Source organism: Mesoplodon mirus (assembly GCF_964341445.2).
Source record: "Mesoplodon mirus genome assembly, chromosome: X".
In the NCBI taxonomy this organism is placed as follows: Eukaryota; Metazoa; Chordata; class Mammalia; order Artiodactyla; family Ziphiidae; genus Mesoplodon; species Mesoplodon mirus.
Window position 1 is genome coordinate 32,107,488 of NC_138981.1, and position 26,118 is coordinate 32,133,605.

Consider the following 26,118-nt stretch of genomic DNA (forward strand, 5'->3'; position numbering starts at 1 on the left):
TCTTCACATATGCTGTTCCTTCTTCCAGAAATGCCATTCCCCTTGTCCCTCTGTTAGAAAACTTATTTCTGTGCCTCATCAATATTCCTGGTAAGTCCTTTTCAGAACTCTTTAAGCACTGCCATTCATATGGTTATCTGTGCTTATTTCTATCAGAGCATTAATACTCACTCTTCTGAAGTCTTCTGTCTACTGCACTAGATAGTACCATGCTCCATTGTAATCACCTGCCTCCTTTTCTTTCAGGTCCCCTAGTCCTATTACAATCCCTTAGAAATCAAGTATAATGTTTGCTAAATGAACAGAAAATAAGTAAAGATTCAATTTTGAATATATATATATATATTTTTTTCAGGCTAACAAGATCGAGTTAGTGCATGATAAATACGACATTTCATATCAGTAGGGAACATAGGAATTATTTAATAAATATTACCCATTTGGGGGAAAAATAGCCCTACATAAGCCATTGGTTTCAATAAAGCACATATTAAAGATTTTATTGTAAGTAATAAATCCATGAAAATATTACAGTAAAGTTTGAATGAGTGTTTTTTTAAAAATTTTACAATAGGAAAATATTTCATGACAATTACACCAAAGGGGAATTCAACAAGACAAATGATAAATAGATACAACTATATAAAATGTGTATGTGTCAAAAACAAAAGCATCATATGAAAAGAAAGATTAAGACTATGTAAATACATACACATATGTGATAACAATTTTATCATACAAAGACCTCATACAAATCAATTTTAAAAATACTCTTGGTAGAAAATAAAAAGTACTGAGAATTTTAAAAAATATAAACAGTAATATAAAGTATGTTCACTCTAAATAGTTATCAAAGAATATACAAATGTAATGAGATGCCTTTTTTCACCTGTCCAACTTGCTAAGATATAAAGGAACCACAGTATCTGATGATAGATGCAGTATGCAGAAAGAATACATAGCAACAGCACTTGGAGTGCAATTTGGTAGTACTTGTTAAGTCTTAAAAATATGTATTTTCTATGAATTCCAGATACAGAAATTTATCTTAAGCATGAGCTCAAAGATCACAAAACTTTATCACACTGATATTTATACTACAGAGTATTTTCAACTAAACTGTCCAACATTAGGAGGTTCATTAAAAAGATTATGACCCAGTGGAATATAAGAGTCAGTACAACATTGTGGATGAGAGTCAGACTTATGTCTGATACTCATCTGTGTCACTAGGCACTTGTGGGTCCTTAATACACTTTTCTTAATTTTTCAGCTTTAGTAGTCTGATACATGAAATAGAAATACTAGAATTTAATACACAGATTTAAAGGATTAAATAAGTCAATGTGTATAAACCATATAGCATAGTGTTTGATGCATAATCAGCACTATGAAATAATATTACTAAAATACTATTGAAGAAGAATGTTTTGTGACCTGGAAAGATATTTATGCTTTAATATGCCAAAAAAGCATTATAAAACTGACAAACATTTCATTTAAAAATATGTATATGTATCAATTTGTAATACTCTGTTTTTTTCTTTTTTTTTTCGGTACGTGGGCCTCTCACTGTTGTTCCCTCTCCTGTCGTGGAGCACAGGCTCCAGACGCACAGGCTCAGCGACCATGGCTCATGGGCCCAGCCGCTCCGCGGCATGTGGGATCTTCCCGGACCGGGGCACGAACCCATGTCCCCTGCATCGTCAGGCGAACTCTCAACCACTGCGCCACAAGAGGAGCCCTCTTTTTCTTTTTAATTACCTATATTTGTTACTTTTTTCAACAATATACTTTTCCAGTAAGGAAAATATTAAAAATTCTTAACAGAACGTATTTCTTTTCTATTTTCAACACAAGGGCAAATCCATTCTTAATAAGTTATTCCTTAAAAACAATGTATTTGAATATTAGATAAAACAATAGTAAAACAGTTAGATTTTGACTTCTATTTGTGTAATCCATGTTCTAATTTGCGTAACAGTTGACATAAAAATAAAATATAAAGTTAAATATATAGAATATGAAAATACAGCATGTTTTCTACCAGGATATCTTTTGTTTGACATAAAAATAATAATTTAAATAGATTGAGAGCAACTACTATCTTCCTCTGTACAACAAGGGTAATCTTTTCTCAGCCTACTAAGAACCACAATGCAAACCCAAAAGAAAACCAAATAAATTTAATATGTGAAGTGGATTTATATAAGATACTTATGATGAGTTCATTTCTAAGAAATTACCACCAGCAATGATTTTGTCATATTACTGTTGAAAAGCCAGTGAAATCTCCAAGGGGATTTTCTGTGCTCAGGCCCTGCATTATATTCCTCCCAGTTGTTCAAAATAATGTAAGAACTTTGTGGTTATAGATGTTCAAATCTCATTTTAAAATAAATGGGGAAACAGAGTTGAGCAAACACTAAAATACTGTATTCATTGTGGTACTCCATAGCACACTAAAGCTATAAGATGTGTGGGAAATGACTTCTATGCTCAAATAATTATGGGAGTAACATTGTATATTAGGTCTCTCTTAGCCCAGGGGTCAGATACTTTTTTTACGTAAAGGCCAGATAGGAAACATTTTTAGCTTTGCAGGCCATATGGTCTGTGTCACCATTATTCAGCTCTGTCACTATAACATGAAAGCAGCCACAGACAATACATAAATGAATAGGCATTGTTATGTTCCAATAAACCTTTATTTATAAACACAGAGGTGGCTGGATTTGACCCATCCTGGCCACAGTTCGCCATCCCCTGATGTAGCCTACTAGAAGAGCGGAAAATTATACAGGACAATTTTAAACAAAATTTAAACACAATGTTCCCAAACATATTTGAACATAGATCAACTTCTCTATATTCCAACAAAGAACACACATCAGGACACAGTATCTAAAGTATTTTATATGCTCCTACATGTATGTGTGTGTGGTATGGACAGAGGATTGTACTGAGGCTGAATAGAAATGGTCAATCATAAAGTTGAATTTTTATTTGAAATTGTATTTCATAGAAAACCAGTTATAGTAATATCAACTCTACTGCTTGAGCAAGCAATATTTAATTTAGCTCTTAAGTATTATAACAATTAAATGCATCTCTATGCATTTTTAAAATTTCCATATGCCTACTCAGTTAATAAATATAAGAACCCCAAAATAGTTGTATATCATATCTACATGTGACACAAAAGACATCTATCCCATTTATTTTAATAGCTCTAAAATCAGAGTCCAATTAAAGAAAAGTGAAGTACAGGACAGATTAGCTGAGTATAGATTTCAGCCCAGGCCTGTATTGACAGACTTGCCCAATACTCACTGATTTTCTCAGAATTAAACAGCTGAATCCTAGAAAATGCCCCCACCTCCTCATTTCAGGGCTTATTTCACCAATCTTCTCTCATCAAATCTCTCAATATTTTATCTCCTGTATGTCTGGCATAATTTCATTCAAATAAAGTGAATTGCACTATGTAAACCTTGTTAAAAGAAATGTTCATATTCTCCTTGTTCTCAGTGAAAGAAAAAAATAGAAGACTTTAAATGGCATCATTATTCTGCCTTAACTTTGTATTTATTTATAATTGTTCAGTTTCTTGCAAACTGTAGTCATACACAGGCGTGCAGCTCACAGAAGTGTGTTAAGAGTACTAAATACTTCTCCCTGAGAGGAAGCATCTATCTGGATGATGCCTGATAACTAAAGCATTTTATCCAGCTGCTACCCATTTATACTAAAGCAACATCAAAACTCCAGTTCAGGGACTGGTATGATCCAGATATCTGAAACCACATTTCTAAATTCCTAGAAGTCTAAATTCACGTTGAAATTAATCTCCAGAGTCAATATCCTCTTTCTGTTTTCTATCCTTCTTCCTAGATTCTGTGTGTTCTTTTAAACATGCTTGTGTCTTTTGCATCTGGAGTTTTGTAAGCATAAACTTTTCTCTCCATAAAGCAATATGGCTCTTAAAAAACAGACGAACAGAAAAATGTTTCAGGTGCATAAGATTAAGTGACAAGACTTTTAAAAATAATGTGCCCATTATATACAAATGGTTACTTGTGTTTAGAAGGAGAAATAAGCAAGTAGGAAACAAGAGACTTAACATTCATACGATGAATGTATGTCTACACAAAACACACTGTTTCATTCATGCTAACTTAAAAGAACATGGGAATGACAGGAGATGAGTAGTAAGTGCTATCTTAGTTTGAGAAGACCTGCAACAAGAAGCTGAGTGTATGAAGTTTATTTGGAAAGTACAGGCAATGCCAGCTGGCCAATGGATACAGAAAAGGGAAGGAAGTTAAGGAAGGATGTGATAATAAGCAAAATGTCACAGTAGTTGAATGGAAATTAATCCTGTGTGAAACTCTGAAAAGGGTGTAAAGTTTACCTCTCAATGTTTGCACTGGAATTGTTAGGAAACTCCTAAGAACTATTGGTTGAGGTTGCTCAGAGTATTAATCCCCTATTTTTTTTTTGGCTTGCTACATGTGTGAAGAGCATAAATTTTAGGGTTCCCAGAGGTAAAAAATATTAGGCACAGAGATTAAGATCCTGGCATAAGGATACTGACTGACTCAGGAACCTGACATGAAAGAGCTCCATACAGGAGGAAAACAGAGAGCTGTATCATAAAGGATGAGTAGGAGGTTACTATGTGGAGAAGAGGACTAATTAACGTATGGAGAGAAAATAAACAGAAAACTTGTCAAAGGCAAGGGTTCAGCATTTTCCTTAATATTTGGTCCTTTGACTCCCTGGACACTCTTACATTTGATAGTGATTATGAGTGATATATCACTTGAGAACACTGAGCATTTAATGCATATAGATTTCAGGGATTTTCTACATTATTCATCTCTGTAGTATAGAAAAGTGTGGTCTATTTTATTTATTTATTTTTTACATCTTTACTGGAGTATAATTGCTTTACAATGTTATGTTAGTTTCTGCTGTACAACAAAGTGAATCAGCTATATGTATACATACATCCCCATATCCCCTCCCTCTTGCGTCTCCCTCCCACCCTCCCTATCCCACCTCTCTAGGTGGTAACAAAGCACCAAGCTGATCTCCCTGTGCTATGCAGCTGCTTCCCACTAGCTATCTGTTTTACATTTGGTAGTGTATATATGTCAGTGCTACTCAAACAGCCTCTATCATATTCAAGGATCACAAGACAATAAAGTAAAAATGACCATTCTCCCCAAGTTGATCAAAACATTCAGTGCATTTCCAATCAAAATCCTAGCAGGCATTTTTTTTTTTTGTAAAAATGGGCAAGCTCATTATAAAATTTATATAGAAAGGCAACGGACCTAGAGTAGCTGAAGGAATTTTGAAAAAGAATAAATTAGGAGGATATATGCTATCTGGTTTTTAAGATTTATTGTAAAGTGACTGTGATCAATGCAAAATAGCATTAGCAAAAAATAAAGATATAGGTCAATAGAAAATAACAACAAGTCGAGAAACAGATCCACACACATATAGTCAACTGATTTTCAAAAGATGTACCAAGTTAACTCAATGGAGAAAGAAAAATCTTTTCAGTAATTTGTATTGGAATAACTAGATATCCATGTGGGAAAAAATTAACATTGACTCTTTCCTCAGACCAAAAGCAAAACTTAGTTCAAAAGAATCACAAACCATAAATTTGAAAAAAATAAAAATATGAGAAAATTTGTATGACAAACAGCTAGGCAAAGATTCCTTAGATATAAGACAATGATAACTCAGACAATTAAAAAATGACAGACTGGACTTGGTCAAAATTAGATACTTTTGCTTGTCAAAAGACATCATCACTAAAATTGAAAGGGAGCATTACTGAAAATCGCAGAGGAAGGAAACAAAAAGCTTACCCCCAGCTTCCCCATAAAAGAAAGAAAGAAAAAAAAACCCTACACATTAACTGTCAGACTCAGCTTTTTCCAACTCTGGAAATTAACTATACTATTTCAGTAACCAGGGGAATGCTTATTCCAAACATGGGGACTGATTTTTGCTAAGAACAACAAATTTTGTGGTGTTTTAACTTACCCTAGTTCCATCACGCACTTCCCAGGTGCACAACCTGGCACCAAAGACAGAAGAAAACAGACCTCATTTGCAAATATCTGGACCTAATGGTCTATTGTGGCCTGTCTGGTATCTCTTTAGAAGACCAGCTCAAAGGCTTGGCTTGGCTTTATTTTTATTAACTCTGAACTAGCCTAGTATTAATGTTACATATCCCAAGAGTCATTGGTCAAAAATATTTACAGTCTAATGTCTTAGCATCAACCTAAGATAAAGTTAGAGCAAACAATAGATGAAACAAAAATCTGGGTAGGAAGGGCTGGGGGACAACAATTCTATAAGGACTTGAAAAACTCCAGTCAATTCCTGGGAACGTAGAAGTCCATGTACATGCTCAGATGTGTGTGTGCACTCATGAAGGACCTGAGAAGGCCATAGCTCTAACCTACTGCTGACCTTGAAGATCTACAGAAGCCAGAAATTAAGGCTAAAGCAGGATTGCAAACTGCCTGGGCTAAGTGTTGAAAGCATGCTCCAATACACACACAGAGACCCTCTGCAAGTGGATCTGATGTTGAAGGAAATCTCTGTCCAAACATGAGCTGATCACTAAGCTAAGAGAACAGAGACCTCAGGGGCCACAAATGATAAAGAATATAGACTTTACAGAATTGTTTCAAAAAGTAACTAAAACAGCAATGAAAATAAGCAGCAACAACAACAAATCCTAGGGAGAATAGAGAATTTGATTTGCAAAGTTGCTACATTATAATAAAAGGTCCTGTTTTTAACAAAAATTATGAGGCATTCAAAGAACAAGTAGTATAGCCATAAAACACAGGAAAAGAAATAAATCAACATAAGCTGTGACTGAGAAAGTCCAAATGCTGGACTTTATAGACAAAAACTTTGTACAGCTATCTTAAATATGTTCAGTGAGCTAAAGGAAACTAAAGAAACAAAGGAAGCATGAGAATGTCATCTCAGCAAACTGAGAAAATAATAAAGAAATAGAAATTATAAAAAGGGAATCACATTTTGGAGTTGAAAAATACAGTAACTGAATTTAAAAATTCACTAGAGGAGCTCAAAATCTGATTTTAGTAAGCAGAAGAAAGCATCAGTGAATGTAAAGAAAGATCATTTGAAATGATCCAATTTGTACAGAAAGAAAAGAATGAACAAAAATTAACAGAGCCTAAGAAACCTGTGAGGCACCACCAAATATAACAACATACATATAATGGGGGTCTCAGAAGAAGGGGGGAGAGAGATAAAGAATCAGAAAGAATATGTGAAGAAATAATGGCAGTAATCTCCCACATTAGAAGAAAATCATTAATGAACACATCCAAGAAGCTTGAAGAAACCCAAAGTGACTATGCTCAGTGACATTCACACTGAAACACATTAGGAAACAACTCTGAAAAGTCAAGAAAAGAGTCATAAAAGTAGCAAGAGGGAAGTGACTCATCATGTACTAGGGATCCTCAATAAAATTAATAGTCTATTTCCATCAGAAACCATGAAATTTCAAAGGCAATAGGATGACATATTCCAAGTGCTGAAAGAAAAATCCTGTCCTTCAAGAATTTTATATCAATAAAAACTTTATTTTGAAAATGAAGGAGATAGCCAAGATAGGAAAATAGCCCAAGTGCCCATCAATGGAATGAATGGATAAAAAAGATGTACATATACACAATGGAATATTATTCAACCACCAGAAAGAAGGATATTATTTCATTTGCAGCAACATGGATGAGCCTTAAGCACATTATGCCAAGAGAGAAAAGTCAGACAGAAAAGACAAGTACTGTATGATACCACTAACACGTGGAATCTAAAAAGGTTAAACCTGTTAAAAAAAAAAAAACAGAGTAAAATGGTGGTTGCTGGGGGATGAGATGGGTAAGAGTGATGGTGTTTAAGAACAGAAACTTATAACAAGCAGTAAAGAAGCCATACTAAAAGATCTAATGCACAATACAATGAATATAGACAATACTGTCCTATAATTGTTATGTGATAAATATTACCACATTGGCAATAATATATAAATATATCAAAGTAACACATTAAACTTACACAACGTTCCAAGTCAGATTTATTCAATAGATAAAAGGGAAAAAAAAGGAGAATTAAGACGTCCAAAAATAAACAAAAACAGAGTTTATTGCTAGCAGTGCTACCCTGCATGAAATGCTAAAGGAAATGCATCAGGCTGAAATGGAAGGACAATGGGCAGTAACTTGAATCAACATGAAGAAAGAACATCAATGACAGTGACCACATATGAGAATGCTAAAGTCAGTATTAATGTACTTTTTTTTTTTTTTTTTTTTTTTTTTTTTTTTGCGGTACGCGGGCCTCTCACTGCTGTGGCCTCTCCCGTTGCGGAGCACAGGCTCCGGACGCACAGGCTCAGTGGCCATGGCTCACGGGCCCAGCCGCTCCGCGGCACGTGGAATCCTCCCAGGCCGGGGCACGAACCCGCGTCCCCTGCATCGGCAGGCGGACTCTCAACCACTGCGCCACCAGGGAAGCCCTAATGTACTTTTGATTGTAACTCCTCTTTTACTCTTACATTATTTAAAATACAGTATATAAAATAATTATAAATACATCAACAATGTGTAAAGCAATGCATACAATGTATAAAATGTTTACAATGTATAAAAATGTAATTTCTGCCAAGAACAACATAAGGTGGGGGGACAGAGTTACACCAGAGTAATGTTTGCTATGCTATTGAAAATGAGCTGGTATTAATACAAACTAGATTATTACTAACTAATAAGATGATTGGCATCACCTGGGCAACTGCTAAGGCAATCAGTTTAAAAATTACATATACAGTAAAAGAAAGAAACACAAAGAAACACAAAGGGAATCAAAGTGGTATACTACATTATATCTATAACAAAAGAAGGCAATAATGGTGGGAATGAGGATCAAAAAGATACAAGACATAGAAAACAAATAGCACAAATGCTATTTGACACTGACATATTTGACAAATCCTCCTTTAATGAAATGTAATTTCATTAAATATATATGGATAAAATTAACTAAAAGCAACCTTAAAATAGGCAAAACTGATTTAAACATGATGAAACCAAATGCTGTCTACAAAAGACTCACTTTAGATACACATATACAGTTTTAAAGTAAATATATAGAAAATCATTTTCTATGCTGAGTAATATTTAGTAAATCAGAGAACTGTAATGGCTATACAAATATCAGAAAGAAGAGACTTTAAGGCAGAAATTTTTACTAGAGCCAGTGAGTGAGTAATGAAGAGAGTAATAATTTATCAAGAGGATATAATAAACCTTATGCACCTAACAATAGAGCCCTGAATATATGAAGCAAAAACTGATGGAATTGAAAAGAGAAATAGACAGCTCAACTAAAGTTGTTAAACACTTAAATACTCTGCATTAAACAATGTATAGAACAACTAGACAGAAGATCATCACAGAAACAGAAGACTTGAACACTGTATAGCAACAATTCATAATAGACAGCCATAGATCACTCAACTCTAAGTGAGGAAAATATACATACTTCTTAAGTGCACCTGGAACATTCTCTAAAATAGACCATACGTTTGGTTGTAAAACAAGTGTCAAAAATTTTAAAAAAATGAAATCATATAAAGTATGTTTTATGATCACAATGGAAGGAAATTAGAAATCAATACCAAAAGGAAATATATGAAGAAATTCAAACAACCCAATCCTAAATATTAATGGGCCAAAAAAGGAATCACAAAGGAAATTAGAAAATACTTTGAGGACAATGAAATCCAACACAGATCATATCACAACTTTTAGCATGTAGCTAAAGCAGTGCTCAAGGGGAAAATCATAGCTATAAGTGCTTATATTTAAAAGAAAGATTCCAAATCAACACTGAACTTTCCACCTTAAGAAACTAGAAGAAGAACTAAACCCAAAGCAACAAGAAGGAGATAGTAATGATTAGAGAACATATGAATAAAACAGATTAAAAGATAATAGAGATGATTAACAAAACCAATAATTGGCTCTTTGAAAAGAACAACAAAATTAACAAAACTTTAGCTATCCTGAACAAAAAAATAGATCCAAGATGCTAAAATCAGGAATGAGATCAGACAGTAGTACTGACCTTATGGAAATAATATTAAACATAGTTAAAATAAGATCCAGAAATTTAGCTTTATAGTATGTATCAAGGTAAGGGAATACATATGTCCACAAAAAAATCCTACATAATAGTATTTATAGAAGTATTATTCTAATAGCCCAAAATATGAAATATCCCAAATGTCTCTCAACTTATAAATGGATAAAAGTGTGTCAATTTAATGGAATAGCAATTATGGAATAAATCTCAAAAACATGTTAAATGAAAGAAACCAGATACAGAACATGACATACTATATGATTTCCTTTCAATTATATTCTAAAAACAGCAAATCGGTAGTGACAGAAAGATGATCAGCTATTAGCTGTGGCTCGAAGTGGAGACTGACTGGAAATTTGGAGGGTGATGAAATTTTTTAAGTCATTGTGGTAGTTGAATCATGTTTTTATAGTTATAATAATTCATTGAACTACACACTCAAAAGACATTAACTTCATGGTATATAAATTATACACCAATAAAACTGCAAAAAAATACCATTTATAATTCCTCCCATCACTTAAGGTACATCTTTTAGCAATGCGAGTTTGCCACTCTTCCAATCAAGTGATGGAATTTCTCCACCCTTTGGTTCTGGGCTTCACCATGTGATTTGCTTTGGTCAACAAGACAATAACAAACGTGACGCACCCAGATGCTCTGAAGAGTTCTTCCACATTTAGAATTGCCCTAAGTCACTGCTGGGAACTCTGAGATGACCATGTGAATGAGTCCAGGCCACAGTGCTGGGGGATAAGACCATTATCCCAGATGACACCAGAGTCAAGCTATCCTAGATCATTCAGCCCCAACTGAGACAGGCCACAGGTAAATAATCACACAGCCAACTAACATAACTTCAAGAAGCAGTAAGTGCTTGCCATTTATTCTAAACCACTAAATGTCAGGGTGGTTCTTTACACAGCAAACAGTAACTGATACAGTAAATAAGGCTGCTTAAATAAGAATTCAGATTTCTAGAGATTACCTATTAATAGGTAACTCCAGCATGTAGAAAAGATAGTATACACACTATTTGAAATGCACAATAATTTACCAGGATTTCTGTCACATTAGTCCATCTCTGAGCACAGTGGAGGTGTTAAGTATCCTGTACAGCATTTTGAAAAGGGAAATATATCACTAGCTAATATAATCTTACTTGAAAGTCATGCATCTAACATCATTATTCTCTTCATACTGTCTCCTAATTGTCCTGATGGAAAGGGAACTTTGGCTAGGTTACTTACATTTTTGTTCTCAACACAATGCTTATTAGTGTATTTTACAATAAAATTCATGCTTTTTAGGTGTACAGTTCTTTGAGTTTCAACAAAATATATTCAGTCCCATAATCTCTACATAATTCAAAATATAGACTCTTTTCATCACCCCAAAATGTTCTCTTGTATCCCTCCGTGCTAATTATTCAGCCCTACTTCTAGCTCTTAGAAACCACCAATCTGGTTTCTGTTCCTCTTCTCCAGAATGTTATAGAAATTTAATCATACAGTATAGAATTTTTTTGTATCTAGATCCTTTCACTAACATAATGCTTTTGAGATTTATCTACATTACTATAAGCATCAGTTTGTTCCTTTTTATTGCTGCGTAGGTAATTTTTTTTACGTTTTATTGAAGTAAATTAAAAAATTGCACAAATGTGCACAACTCTATGATTTAATACGAAGGTGACAGATCACCTTCGTAAACGTCACCTTCATAAACATCACCTTCATAAACATCACTTAGGGCAAGAAAAGCAGCCAGTTACCAGCACAAGAGAAGTCCTAGTGGTATATGGCATGTCAAACTCAACAAGCATCCTCCTCTGCAACGGTAGCCAGGAGGTTGATATTTAAAACTATGTTCGCCTTGGAGACTGACAGCAGAATGGTGGACTAGTAGGCTCCAGGCTCTCATTCCTCCACAGAAACAAAGTTGGAGGGCTTACACTATCAGCTTGCAATTTTGTAAATAAAATGATTATATGTACATATATTTACACACAATGAAATATTATTCAGCCATAAAATGAATGAAGAAATGAAGAAATTGAACTTTTAGTTACCAAAGGGGAAAGGGGGTTGGGGGTAAGGATAAATTAGGAGATTGGGATTAACATATACACACTACTATATATAAAAAAGATAACCAACAAGGGCCTACTGTATAGCACAGGAAACTATACTCAATAATTTATAATAATCTACAAGGAAAAAGAATCTGAAAATATATATATATACACACATATACACATTTGACTGAATCACATATATATATATATACACACACACAAACACATATAACTGAATCACTGTCATGTACACCTGAAACTAACACGACATTGTAAATCAACTATACTTCAATAAAAAAAAGAATGAAGTTCTGATACGTTCTACAACATGGATAAATCCTGAAAACATCATGCTAAGTGAAATAAGCCAGACATAAACCATCAAATATTATATGGTTCCACTTATATGAGTCACCTAGAATAGGTAAATTGATATAGACAAATTAGATTAGAAGTTACTAGGGGCTGAGTGGACGGGTTATGGGGTTATGGGGATTTATTGTGCAATGGGTACCAAGCTTCTGTTTGGGATGACAAAAAGTTCTGAAAATGGATATTAGTGATTGTTGCACAACTTAATGCCACAGAAGTGTACACTTAAAAATAATTAAATTGATAAATTTTGTTATATATATTTTATCATAATGAAAAATCATAGTTGCCTTGTTTAAAATTTATGTAAATTGAACCACACAGGCTATACTTTGCTATGGCTAGATTATTTTTGTCTGTGCTGTTTGTAAAATTCATCCATGTCAGTACATATAGTTGTAGTCCATTTACTTTCATTGTTGTATAGTATTCCACTCTGTGGATATAGCACTATTTACATATCTATTCTACTGCTAATAGATATTTTGGCTGTTTCCAGTGCTGGGCTATTATGCATAATGATTCCATGAAGCAATATTTTAGCCTCCATAATAGGAGAAAAACTAACTTTTGTCGTTACAAATTGCAGCTAAATGGAAAAAAAAATGTAGACAAATGGGACAAAATACCATAATAATTCTCAGAGGTGATTAAGCCAGTGTAAGAAATCTTAAGGTGCCTTATGTATAGGCTATTATATATTTTAATTTAAATATTCCCAACTTATCTTCAGCCTATACCTGCCTTTCATTAATTTTTAGCCTCATTCTTACTTGATTGCTGTGTGTGAGAAAATGTGAATGCCTTCCCTAGATATTTGTTTTCGCCCCAAATACCACATACAGAGTTCTGAAAATTAGGTTCAAAAGTGCAAGGAGTGAGGACATTTCACTAAGTCAAATTCTTCCTGCTTCAAGACTCAGACAAGCACTGTATTTCTAGGAGACATTTATCAAAGTGTTATAATAGAGATTTACATACAAATATATATGTGTATATACACACAGAGTTTTATGGTTTAAGTAATAATTAGGATTTTTTTTTGGTTTGGAAATGTGTTTATTTACCAAAGCATGCAAGGAAAGGAAAGCAAATACAGCAATGGTATTTTATAACCATTGGAGGCACTAGGCTATCTCATATGTTATTGTGAGGATTAAGTTATATATATATCTGTCTCTTTAAGTAGAAAATTTCTTTACATCTTGCAATTTTTAGAACTAAATTTTTATTTCAAGATTGCACTTTATAAGACAGATTGTCAATGCAATCCTGTCAAATATATGTATAATGACAAATCTAATTTCCTTTCTCCAAGTTGTTATGAAATTACTTGTCCAGAAGTGAGAAAGTACCAACTTCTTAGAAAGCATTTTATTCAGTTAAATTAGTTTTTGAACTTTATTGCCTCCACTTTAGGCTAAATCTGCTAAGTTAACATTGGTATGTCTATACAGACACTTCAGTGATGATGGGTTGGATAAGGTATGTTGACTTTCAATTCTAAAGTTACTCAGCTTAGAATCCCTCATCTGTCTGGTATCCATGGATACCATAGGCTGGCCACAACATCTTCCATCATCTGAGTAAACTCACGTGAATGGAGATAACTATATTAATTACCAGTACAACAAAGTTTAACCAAAGTAAACAAAGAGAAAGGTAATTCTACATATTTTAAAATCAAGCTGGTAATTCATGTAATGTTAAGAATTTTTTAAATATGTCATTTAGTACTAAATATATAAAACACTGATTTTAAGTAATGATTAGAAAATTGTTTTCAGTATTAGCACAAGGAGGTAAAAATGACTGAAGCTATATGGCTATGTCATGAGCTCTAATGACTCAAAGGATAGATATATATGATATTTACCTTTTCAAATTGGAATAAAATCTGATTTTAATATACTAATCACCTAGCACTTTTATGTAAATCAAAGTTTCTAACATAGAAGAAATTTTAGTTGTCCACATATGATATTTATGCATTCCCATTGTTATAAAATTAATTTTTCTTATTGTAATATGTAAGGTAATCTTGGTATTCTTACCTTTGCAATAGTTAAAAAGATAGAAATGGAAGCAATTCATTATTAGCCCTTAAGCATTTGCTCAAAATGTATTTTAGGTACTTAAAGAAATGGCAATAAAGAACTTTTAGTCTTAGAATAAAGTGATTACTAATTACTTTCCCCAATAATCTAATTCCAAACACTAAACCTATTGATAAGTATATCATTGTTGAAAATTCTATGATTTATTGGAAAATATGAGTTGCTAAATAGTTTTATGTAACATTATTCTGGCATACTTTTAGACTTTATTAATTACATCAGTTTTTATCCAAACCGAGATGCTGTAGCTCCTGGGAAGTGTGTAAAATAGCCTGACACATGTAGCTGCAGAGCTCATGGTTGTAGACAACAGTAGGTATTCAGTGATAGCAACAGCATATATCTTAGCAAATATTCTACAGTTTCCATTTCATCCCCAGTTTTGTGTGAAACACATCTCATCATGTCCTATTTTCACCTGGATCCATGGGTTTGTCACTAATGGGATGATGAAAAAAGTGTATATAAAAACTCACGTTACTATAAAATTTGAGGCTTGTTGAGTTTTCTTAATTTTTCTCAATGACACAGCATTATTTCCAGCATGAATAGTGCCTGCTGTGCAGGGATCCAACAATGAAGGTTTCAAGGCCAATGAGATTATTGATTACTCTGCTAAATGACCTAAGAATAACGCTTATTTCTTAAATTGTGTTTAGAGAAGTGTTACTAGTCATTTCCGTATGTTAGTTTTCTATTGCCAAATCAATTTGAAAAATGCAGATAACTCTGTCCAAGTCTTGGACATTAACAGAGCCTATTAAAGTCTCTCAATAGTCAATAATATGTAATTTTATTTAACCTATAACTTCTCTAACATTTGATCTCAGATACCCCTTTTTATCAAATAGCTATTATCCTTTTATAAAACACTGGGGAATTCTAGTCTAGAAGAGTATGTTTTTCACAATTGTCACATTCTTAAGATTATTAATTATTGCTAAAACTGTAAAAATAGAAGTATACCCCAATACTTAGTGGCATAAAATAATCACCATATGTGGGTGAGCTGAGTGGGCTGATCTTGGCCGATCAGAAAAATCAGCTGTGCTCCATGTGTCTTTAATCTTCCTTAGACTAACGGGTTATAAGAGGCAAATTCTTTTCACATTGATGCAAGAGGCACGAGGGAGCAAACAGTAACACGTAAGGTATATTAAAGCCTAGGATCGGAACTGACACACTTTCAAAATTGCTTCATTCTATTTCTAATACAAGTCACATGGCCAAGTACAAAGACAAAGGGGCAAGGAAATATAATCTGCTTCAGGGAGGAACAATAAAGTTACATGAAAATGGTATGAAGTAAGAAAGGGTGAAACATTAGGACCAATAATGTAAGCTATCACAACTCTTCTCCCTCATTTCAGACTGTCAGCTGTCAATTCATATCGGCATCACTGTCATGGTTTCCAATGAACTTATAATAAGATTTAGGCTGGGGAAATAAATCACTAAAATATATGTAAAGTAAGGACAGACAGGTTCTCAGCAGAGGCTGTGTAGGTGTTTCCTTATGAATAAAATCCACTATGTGTAGGAGATAAGCTTGGTGGCATATATTTTGGGCAGCCCAGGCTATCTATTTGTTTACCTCCTGGTTCTGCACACCTGGAAAAGAGATGATATGTGAGGTTTAGGTCCATGTAAGTGAAATGATTTTATTATCAATGCTTACTTTTTTTATTGATCATTTTTGCATACTTAATTTATTATGATTATTACCATTCAAATGAGGATAGGTCAAGGAAGAAATCAATGCATGGCAAATTTTAAGAACCATCATAGTAAACAGAAACCAACCAACTCTGGAAACCACAAGGATATGGTATAGATCATTATTTTTGTTAATTATTCACCTTCTCCTTCCATGTAGGTGGAGTTAAAATTGGCCTTTTTTTTTTTTTTTTAGCCAACATGACTTATTTTGGCCAATGGATCATAAGCGAACACAATGTATGAAACATCCAAAACAGAAATGTTTAGAGGCATTACAAACTTCCACCTGTCTTCTTCTTCCCCTCGGTCCTCTACATGAAATGAGAAAATTCCAAATTGCAGCTCACCCTTCAGTCTAGAGCCTGGAATGAAACCACATGCGAAGCCAACTTGATCCCAGCCCACAGTCTGAAATAAGTTGAGCAACAAGCATGTAACAAGAGAAGAATAAATATCTGTTGTTACAGGCTGAGATTTTGGAGTTGCTTATTACACGTCATAACCTACAGAAAAGATTAATACAGGAGTGTGTAGGAATTCTTCATTAGACTGCAACTGAGTGCTGAGTACAGAAAAACAACCAAAACAGAGAAACCTGAGAAGACTAAAAGAAGCACACAGCCCCTTCTTAATCACTTCACTGTTGGTTTGGTGCCCCGCTTAGGTTTTGCTATTCTCAACATTTTGTTCTAAACTGAAATATGAGCTAAATGAATTTGTGGGAAGTATCTTTTAAAAAATACTTTTGTCCCGTTATACCAAGATAATCTAAATATATCTGTAAAATTCCAGTGTTTTGGCTCTATGCTCCACGTTTTAGGCCTCTTTCTCACAATTAGAAGAGGCCCAAAATAATTGTCAGACTTGATTTTTGATATACTGCTTACACAATTCATTATCTTTATGAACTGTATCTTAATAACAAATAAACCCATTCCGCATGTGTAAGCTTTTCCGTCTGAATGAACTAAACTCTCTGGCCTCAGTACTCCCTAATCTTAAGAAAGAAACGAAAAATAAAATGGTAAACAACCTTCCATTTACCATGTACATATACTGCACTATCTAAAGGAAAAACTCCAGTGTACTTAGTTTTCAATTTTGGGCTCACTGTGGCCTCAACTACTTTTCTAACATCATGAACTTTTATGAGACTTACTAAGAGAAAGTTAAAGTATATCATTTGTTAATTTAAGCATATTTAAGCATTTTAATAAAGCACTACATACATAGCTTAATATACTTTGCATTGTACATTTTCATTACTGGTAAGTAGATTAAGCTTAAAGGGTCCTATAGGTCAGTAGTTTTTTTAAAATTAATTTTTATTGGAGTAGAGTTGATTTACAATGTTGTGTTAGTTTCTGCAGTACAGCAAAGTGAATCAGTTTTATATATACATATATATATATATATATCTCCACTCTTTTTTAGATTCTATTCCCAAATAGGTCACTAGGAGTATTGAGTAGAGTTCACTGTGCTATACAGTAGGTTCTTATTAGTTATCTATTTTATATATAGTAGTGTGTATATGTCAATCCTAATCCCCCAGTTTATCCCCCCTGCTTTCCCCCTTGGTAACCGTAAGTTATTTCTGTTTTGTATTAAGTTCATTTGTACCCTTTTTTTTTTTTAGATTCCACATATAAGCGATATCATATGATATTTGCCTTTCTCTGTCTTACTTCACAGTAGTTTTTAAACTTTGGGGATTAGCCACCCTTTTATAAATAATACATCCTCTACTTCCCGGTCATGGGCTTGGAGCAAGGCAGAAGTGATGGAGGCATAGTCTTCTTAAATTACCGCTCAGTCGAAACGTTGCTAGTACCTCCTGAGTAGGGTAAATATTGCCCCCACCCCTTAATAGAAAAACCCAGCTGTTTAAGTTACCATATGCCCTTGTGAAAACGTATACAGTTTTACATTACAAGTGGAAGACATCACTTTAATTGAAAACCACACAGATCCATCACCCATTTATCTAAAATTCACCCTTACAGTGCACAGAAAATTACTAGGTTACAAATCACTGCAGCTTTTGATGTTGGGTACCAAATCCCACACCCCAATTCACTATATCCATATATGAATATATTTCATTAGATGCATACTTTATTTTGAACTGAACTATAGGAGATTATATTGCTGCTCACATAGCTTGAAAAGTATTGTCTGAATCATTATTATAATTCATTATATATAGTGATAATTTTAGACATATTTCTTGTTTTTAAATAAGGCATTAAAAAACATTTGAACTATAAGAGGGCAAACGTTTATTAATATTCTCTAAGCATAGGCCCTAAAAATAAAGTACTGTAATGTATTCTTTAGAAACGAAAGTTTTAGAGTCAGAATCAAAAAGAATATGTTGTCTGCAAACTGAAAGAATACATCTTTAAGCATCACTTTCCACATAGACAGCAGTGCATTTTAATTTTATGACGTCAAAGTAATTTATGTTAATAAGTAAATCATCTGTGTCTAAAGTTACTTTGTGCAATCCTGAATAGAAAACTCCCAATAAAACACATATTACTCATAATATTCATCTCAATGTCAATGAAAGCCTGTAAGAATAGCATGTACGCCCATTTTAATTTCACACAGTAAGAGACATGTGGTCTCACATAAGGTCCTTCACCAGAGTATGGGGATAAAGCCATAAAATGTCCCTTGAAACTAAAGGAAGGTTTCTCAACATAAAAGGTATGAGAGATACATCACTTACACACAATGTAGATTTGTTTATAAATGACTGTGGAAAGACTCCTCATGTTAAGTAATGTCAGACATAAAATGTTTAAAAAAGTAGAATGGCTGTAGTGTTAGAGAAACAGAAAAATCTAAGTTATAATCTTACTTTTGAAACTGACTAGCTTTGAGACCTTGGATTATTTAATATCTGAGTGCCTATTTCTTTAACTAAAAAGTAAGGGAAAATAATGATTTCTCTGAGAACCTTTGTAAATATTAACATGTCTTATCACAACATGGCATACATCAAAATCAGGTCATAGACATAATATGTGAGGAAATCAAATCTGATCCAGTATATGGTGGGGGGTATGGGCAGAAGAGGTACAGGAAATCACGTCTTTGCCTTGAATTTTGACTCCTGTAATAGAACACTTGACTCATTTCCCTGTGGTCTTGCAAGTTTGTCTGATACTCTGGTTCATATAAACCTGTGGCTTTGCCTTGGAACTTCTCCTTAAACAGGGATTTGAATACCATGACTGAGTTTGATGTCCTGATACCAGTTACTACTAGCAGATTCCTAAATTCCCCACCATCATGCTTTACCTGTCCGAAAGGATGCTCCCCTTCTACTCTTTTATAAAGATCTATCTGGTTCCCTCTTCCTAACACGTTTTATTCTCCATTCTGGAAATGGTTCTACTGTCCATCTAGACTCCTAGAAATTATTTATTGCAGGATGTGCCTTAGCATCTTTACCTCAAAAACTAGTTGGGATGTCTAATCTCAGAGCCACACCTGGGTGCACTTATATTCAAAGATATTATGATTCAGGCTTGTTCGTCTATTCAGCCATGATTTTGGAAATATTTCTTTCTAACTATTATGCACTGGTTAAGCACCTCAGGCTTGTTTACCCATGTCATTATCTAAGGATGCAAAGCTTTAAGTATGAAAAGTGACAGGATTATCCTAATTTTACTTCCAAAACCCTACTGTAATATGTTAGCCTATTCTGGCAAGCCTCAGTGCCTGGGAAAGTTGGTGCAAGTAGGTAGGACAATAACTCACCATCTCTTGGTCTACCAAGGTACAAACCAACAGCAAACAAATCTTCATTTTAATACTATCTCTGCTACTAACTCGGTTTCCTCATCTATACATAATGATGGTGAGAATCAAATGGTATTGCTCAAGTAAAAATGGGGAGCGCAGAGACTAGTCAGTATAGATAGGACACTTTAAAAGAAAGACAGGATCTAGCCCATTCCTTAAAGTACTTAAAATCCTCCTGTGTTAAGATAATGTAGAACATGAATCAACTGGATAATAATGTAATTAGTAAATAATTAAGGGCTGGATGATGAGCTATAGAATTCATCAAGTACTAGACACTCAAGCAATTTCTCTTTTGAGATAAGTGTGCATAATAAAGATTTAAATATAATGACAAAAATAGAGGAGGAAAATTCAGATGATAAATATGATCTTACCATGAGTAAGATATGGTAATAAAATCCCAAGAAATTCAAAATTTTCATTCACATTCCTTATAGCAACATGACTTAAAGTTTATAACACTTACTCTAAGAGGATAACAACTGTTACACACTAAGACAGCTTAGAATATAGATAATTAAAATATAAATGAAAATAATGAATCTATTAATTGCTTAAAATCAAGAAAAATATATCAATTAGGTTAGAGGCCTAAGGAATAATGCTCATGTATTAATTAACATTCTATTTACCAGTCCTGGATCCTAAGTTTTGGGCAAAATAAAATTTATAGAAACACTTTACATATTCATATATATATATTCAACTACTGGAAACTAAGTAGGAACTGTATTATCATAGTCCTTCAACTCTTTTGCCATCTATAAATTTTAACCTTATTACAAAAAAGATTTATAGTACTATTCCAAAAAGGAAAAGAAAACCAAAACATGTGTACAACTGAAGTAACACACTAAAAGATGCGTTTTCAAGTTTCCAAACTTTTCTTAACATACATTAGGGACAACCCCTTTTAATCCTGAAAGGCCAAAAACGAACATACTAGTACCCTGAGGTTTTTAAATAGACTTGCTGCAAAGAGTTTAAAGTTCATGCTGGTTTGCTTATTTAGCTATAAATTTTCACAGAGGGTTTTTACCTATTTCTAATTGATAGATCACATCAAATTTGTTTAATAACCCATGCCATTATCCATGGGCACGAATCTGCAAATATTAAAAGTGACTTGGTTTTCCCGATTTTATTTTTTAACAATTTAATGTAATCTGCTTTAATCTTTTGTGGCAGCCAACAGTAAATCCTTCAAGGAAACATTTCTTCTATTGATTATAAACTCAATATAAAGTCATTACACTAAATTTTCTTCATTCACATCTATAGGCTTCTCTTCAAGAGGAGAACATATTATTAAAATATTCTTTGATGCATTCTTTCTAAATATCTCTTTGTTCCAGGATGACTGTTATGAACATCCACTGGACAGACATTACATAAACCTTTTGATTAAAACCAAATATATGTACATCTAAATGCACACACATACATCTATATTCATGTATATAACATGTGCCTTCTTACATATACACATATCTAAATATGGCAATACGGACTTCCAGTATTTCCTATTTTTTCCTTATAATAAAATTCACACAAAAGAAGTATTCCAACGGTCATGAATCTTTATCATAACTTCTAATTGTAGGGAAAAATATTTCTGACTGGAATGAAACAGGTGTGGGGTCTCTCTATAGTAATTCAGTGACATAGAACTGTAGCTTGTACCCATTTAGAGAGGAATAACAAATTCAAAACTCTGAAAGTCACATGGAAATGTATTGTCTGAGTATTATAAAGTTGGCAGTATTAAACCCTTTCTGACTATATGAAATTTTTTAATAAGGGTATAATATCTGATAAGGGGTTAATATTCAAAATACATAAAGAACTCATACATCAATAGTGAAAAAACAAACAAATCGATTAAAAATGTGTAGAGGATCGGAATAGTTATTTTTCCAAAGAAGACATACAGATACCCAACAGGTACATGAAAAGGTGCTCAACATCATTATCAGGGAAGTGCAAATCAAAACCACAGTGATGTATCACCTCACATCTGTTAGAATGGCTATTATCAAAAAGACAAAAACTAACAAGTGTTGGTGAGGATGTAGAGTAGAGGGAACCCTTGTGCACTGTTGGTAGAAATGTAAATTGGTGCAGCCATGATGGAAAACAGTATGGAGGTTAAAACTACAACTACCACATGATCCAGCAATCCCACTTCTGGGTATTTATCCAAAAAAACCAAAATTAAAACACTAATCTGAAAACATATCTGCACCCCCATGTTTATAGCAGCTTTATTTAACAATAGCTAAGACAAGGAAACAACCTAAGTGCCCACTGATGAGTGAATGGATAAAGAAACTATGTTATATACATAAAATGAAATATTACTCAGCCATAAAAAGGAGGAAATCTTGTCATTTGCAACAACATGGATGGAACTTGAGGACATTATGCTAAGTGAAGTAAGTCAGACAGAGAAAGACAAATACTGTATGATCTCCCTTATATGTGGAATCTATAAACAAACAAACCCCAGAGAACTCAGATAGGGAGTACAGATTGGTGGTTGCCAGAGGCAGGGGGTGGGTGAAATGGATAAGGGTGGTCAAAAGGTACAAACTCCCAGTTATAGAGTAAGTAAGCCATGGGATCTAATGTACAGCATGGTGACCATGATTAATAATACTGTATTGTATTGGATATTTGAAAGTTGCTAAGAGAGTAGATACTAGATGTTCTCATCACAAGAAAAAAAATGTAAGTGTGGTGATGGATATTAACTAGACTTACTGTGGTGATCATTTCACAATATATACAAATATCAAATCATTATGTTGTATACCTGAAAATATGATATATGTCAATTTTAACTCAAAAATTTAAAAAAATAATACTGGCCTAGAGAGCCAATTAATTAAGTCCTAGTCAATAACTTTCCCAAATTTTTCTAGTAGTGTATGGTCTAGGGTAGAGATTCCTATTTTCAGAAGGGAAATAAGCACCCAGAGTAGGTCTTTGAAGAGCAACAGAGACAGGAGGGAGTGGGGGTATGGTTTAGTGATGGAGGCCACAGACAAGGAGACTGTAATTTGAGTTAAAGTTCTGTCTCAGAGTTGTCCACCTAAACACTGTAGAAAAAATTAAACATATCCTACCCAGAAAAATGTTTGTCTCTGGCTACTTCATCCCCAGGTCTCTAAATACCAAGGCCTTTGCTGAGAATGATTTTTATGGTATTCTCTCTACTTTATATCCTTAAGCAAGCCCTCTAGTTTTTCTTGCCTCAACTAGAACACACTCATCATGTTTATATATCTCTAAGTTAGAAAATGATCATTCTGTACCTCTTCAAATTTTAGAGAAGCATACACAACCTCTCTGAAAGCAAAATAAATATACACCCTGTGCCCTACATCCTGTTTTGTTGACATTGCCAAGTCTGGGAAAATGTAATCTCGTCACTACTGTGGTAGGCAGAATAATAAGATGACCCCAAATGAGGAATCGCGCTCTTGTATAATCTCTACTTCTTCAGGGTGGGAAGAACCTATGACTTGCTTCTAACCAATAGAATATGGCAAGGGTGATGGGGTAGTCATTCCTTTGATTAAATTAAACTGTGTAACACTTTCTTTGAGCAGAGGGAAGTGAGGGAGAGTATCGTAATGGCTTTGGAAAAGAAAGTTGTGATTTTGTGAGATGGCCATTTAGCAAGGAACTGCAGGGGCCTCTGATAGCTGAGAGTGACCTCCAGCCACCAACCTGTAAGAAAGGGGACCTCGGTCCTACAACTACAAGGAAACAAATTCTTCCAACAGCCATGGACTTCCTAAGATGATGCTGAGTTCCAGATTTGAACTTGTGCCATCTGATCCCTTGATTACACATCTGTGAAACCCTGAGCAGAGGGTTCAGTTAAACTACACTCGAATTGTTGACCCATAAAAACTATGAGATAATAAATTAAGGTTGTTTTAAGCTTCTGAATTTGTGGTAATTCCTTACCCAGTAATAGAATACTAATGTAACTTCAAAGTTAGCTGTTTTTCCATGCAGTGAGAGACTCCACCACTCACCTCTCTTCTACTCTACCCTCATCCCTATCTGAGCTAGGTTTCTTCCCTCAGAAATCCCTTCCCAAAAATGTCATTGTTATCTTCATTCTCCTGTAATCTCTCCAATAGGTTCAACCTATAGCATGATACTCTGAAACATAACTTAAACATGCCTCACTCATTTCTGAAGACAATTCTAATTCTCATCTACTGACTTCCTCAGTATACAGAGACATAACTGAAGGGTATCCTTCTGGTGATTCCCCTCTGCTACATTTACATCCCACTCATGCCACACTTCATCTTCCTTTGAGAGTTAAGTCAACATGCCGTTCTACTTTACCCATTCTAGTCCCTTCCTTCAACTTTCATAAGTCGCTGGTACCTGAATTCCAGTCATCCTTATAATCTCAGAACTTAGCAGAATTTAGCAAAATTTTAGATTTCAATGTTCACAAATAATTTAAAATACTCAAGTAGCCTTTAAATTACTGATGATCTTCAAATCCACTTTCCTTTACCTAACCTACTTTTCAGTCATCCTTGTGATTAGTTAGAACACCTGTACCTCAAAATGTTCACCCTGTAACTCCATAAACCACTTATCTTTAAATCACATTCTCCTTTCAGCTCATTGATTATCTAACTTGAATGAATATTAAAATTACCTGGGAAACTCTTTAAAAATCTTGATGTCTCCATCACATCAAAATAATTAAATCATACTCTCTCAGCATGGGCCACACAGGCATAGAAATGTATTTTATATATTTCAAAATCCAATTAAGGCCATTTTCATGCTGAAACTATTCAATGTTCTCCCAGCTAGAGAATAAAAATCTAACCACATGACTTAAAATACAGCCAAATCAAAATATCTGCAGATTCCATTTATTTTTCTCTTCTGTGATTTTTCTGCATAGGCAATTCTACTTTCTCACTATATTCTCCCCTCCCTTATTTATTTTGTAGTACCCTACTCATACTTCAAGACTCACCTCTTCTAGGAAGTCCTCTCTGATTTGTCCTAGGAGAATGAAGGGCTTCCTTCCCTGTGAGGACACTGATCCTTACCCATGGTATTGTCCAAGAACTTTTCACACTTCTGTAGTAATTGGTTTGTATAACTTTGCCTACTTAAATACACTCATTTCTAAATAGACTCTTGGTTTCCATCATTTTGGGGTCTCTAATAAAATATAAATTACCATTATTTTGCAAAATATAAATGTAGTCTAAGTATTTTAATATTTTATTTCACTTACACTGCATAAAAACTCATATAAGAGGTACAATAAATTCAAATTTATAGATAAGTATGGTGGGGTTTTTTTGTTTATTTCCTAAAAAAAAAAAATTCTCCTTTTCCTCTCTATGGGAGAATTATATTCCCTTGCCTCTTTGATATCAGGCTTGGCCATGTGACTTGTTTTTGCCAATGGAATATTAATACAAACTTCAAGTGTCTTGCATGGTTTGGCTGTGTACCTTGTAATTCTCTCATTTGTTTTGGGAAGAGCACTGCCCGAATAGCTCCTGTTTTCAGAAAGAGGTGTCCTGGGGAACAGAGATGAGCACTCTCTCAGTCTGGAGTAAAACCCAACCAAGTTCAGCTGAGACCTAGCCTATACACACACCAATGAATGAGAAAGCAATGTTTGTTGCTGTCAACCACTGAGATTATTGGTTATGACTACAGCATTATTGTTGCAATGGCTGACTAATACATGAAGAAAACTAAAGATTGCAGAGGATT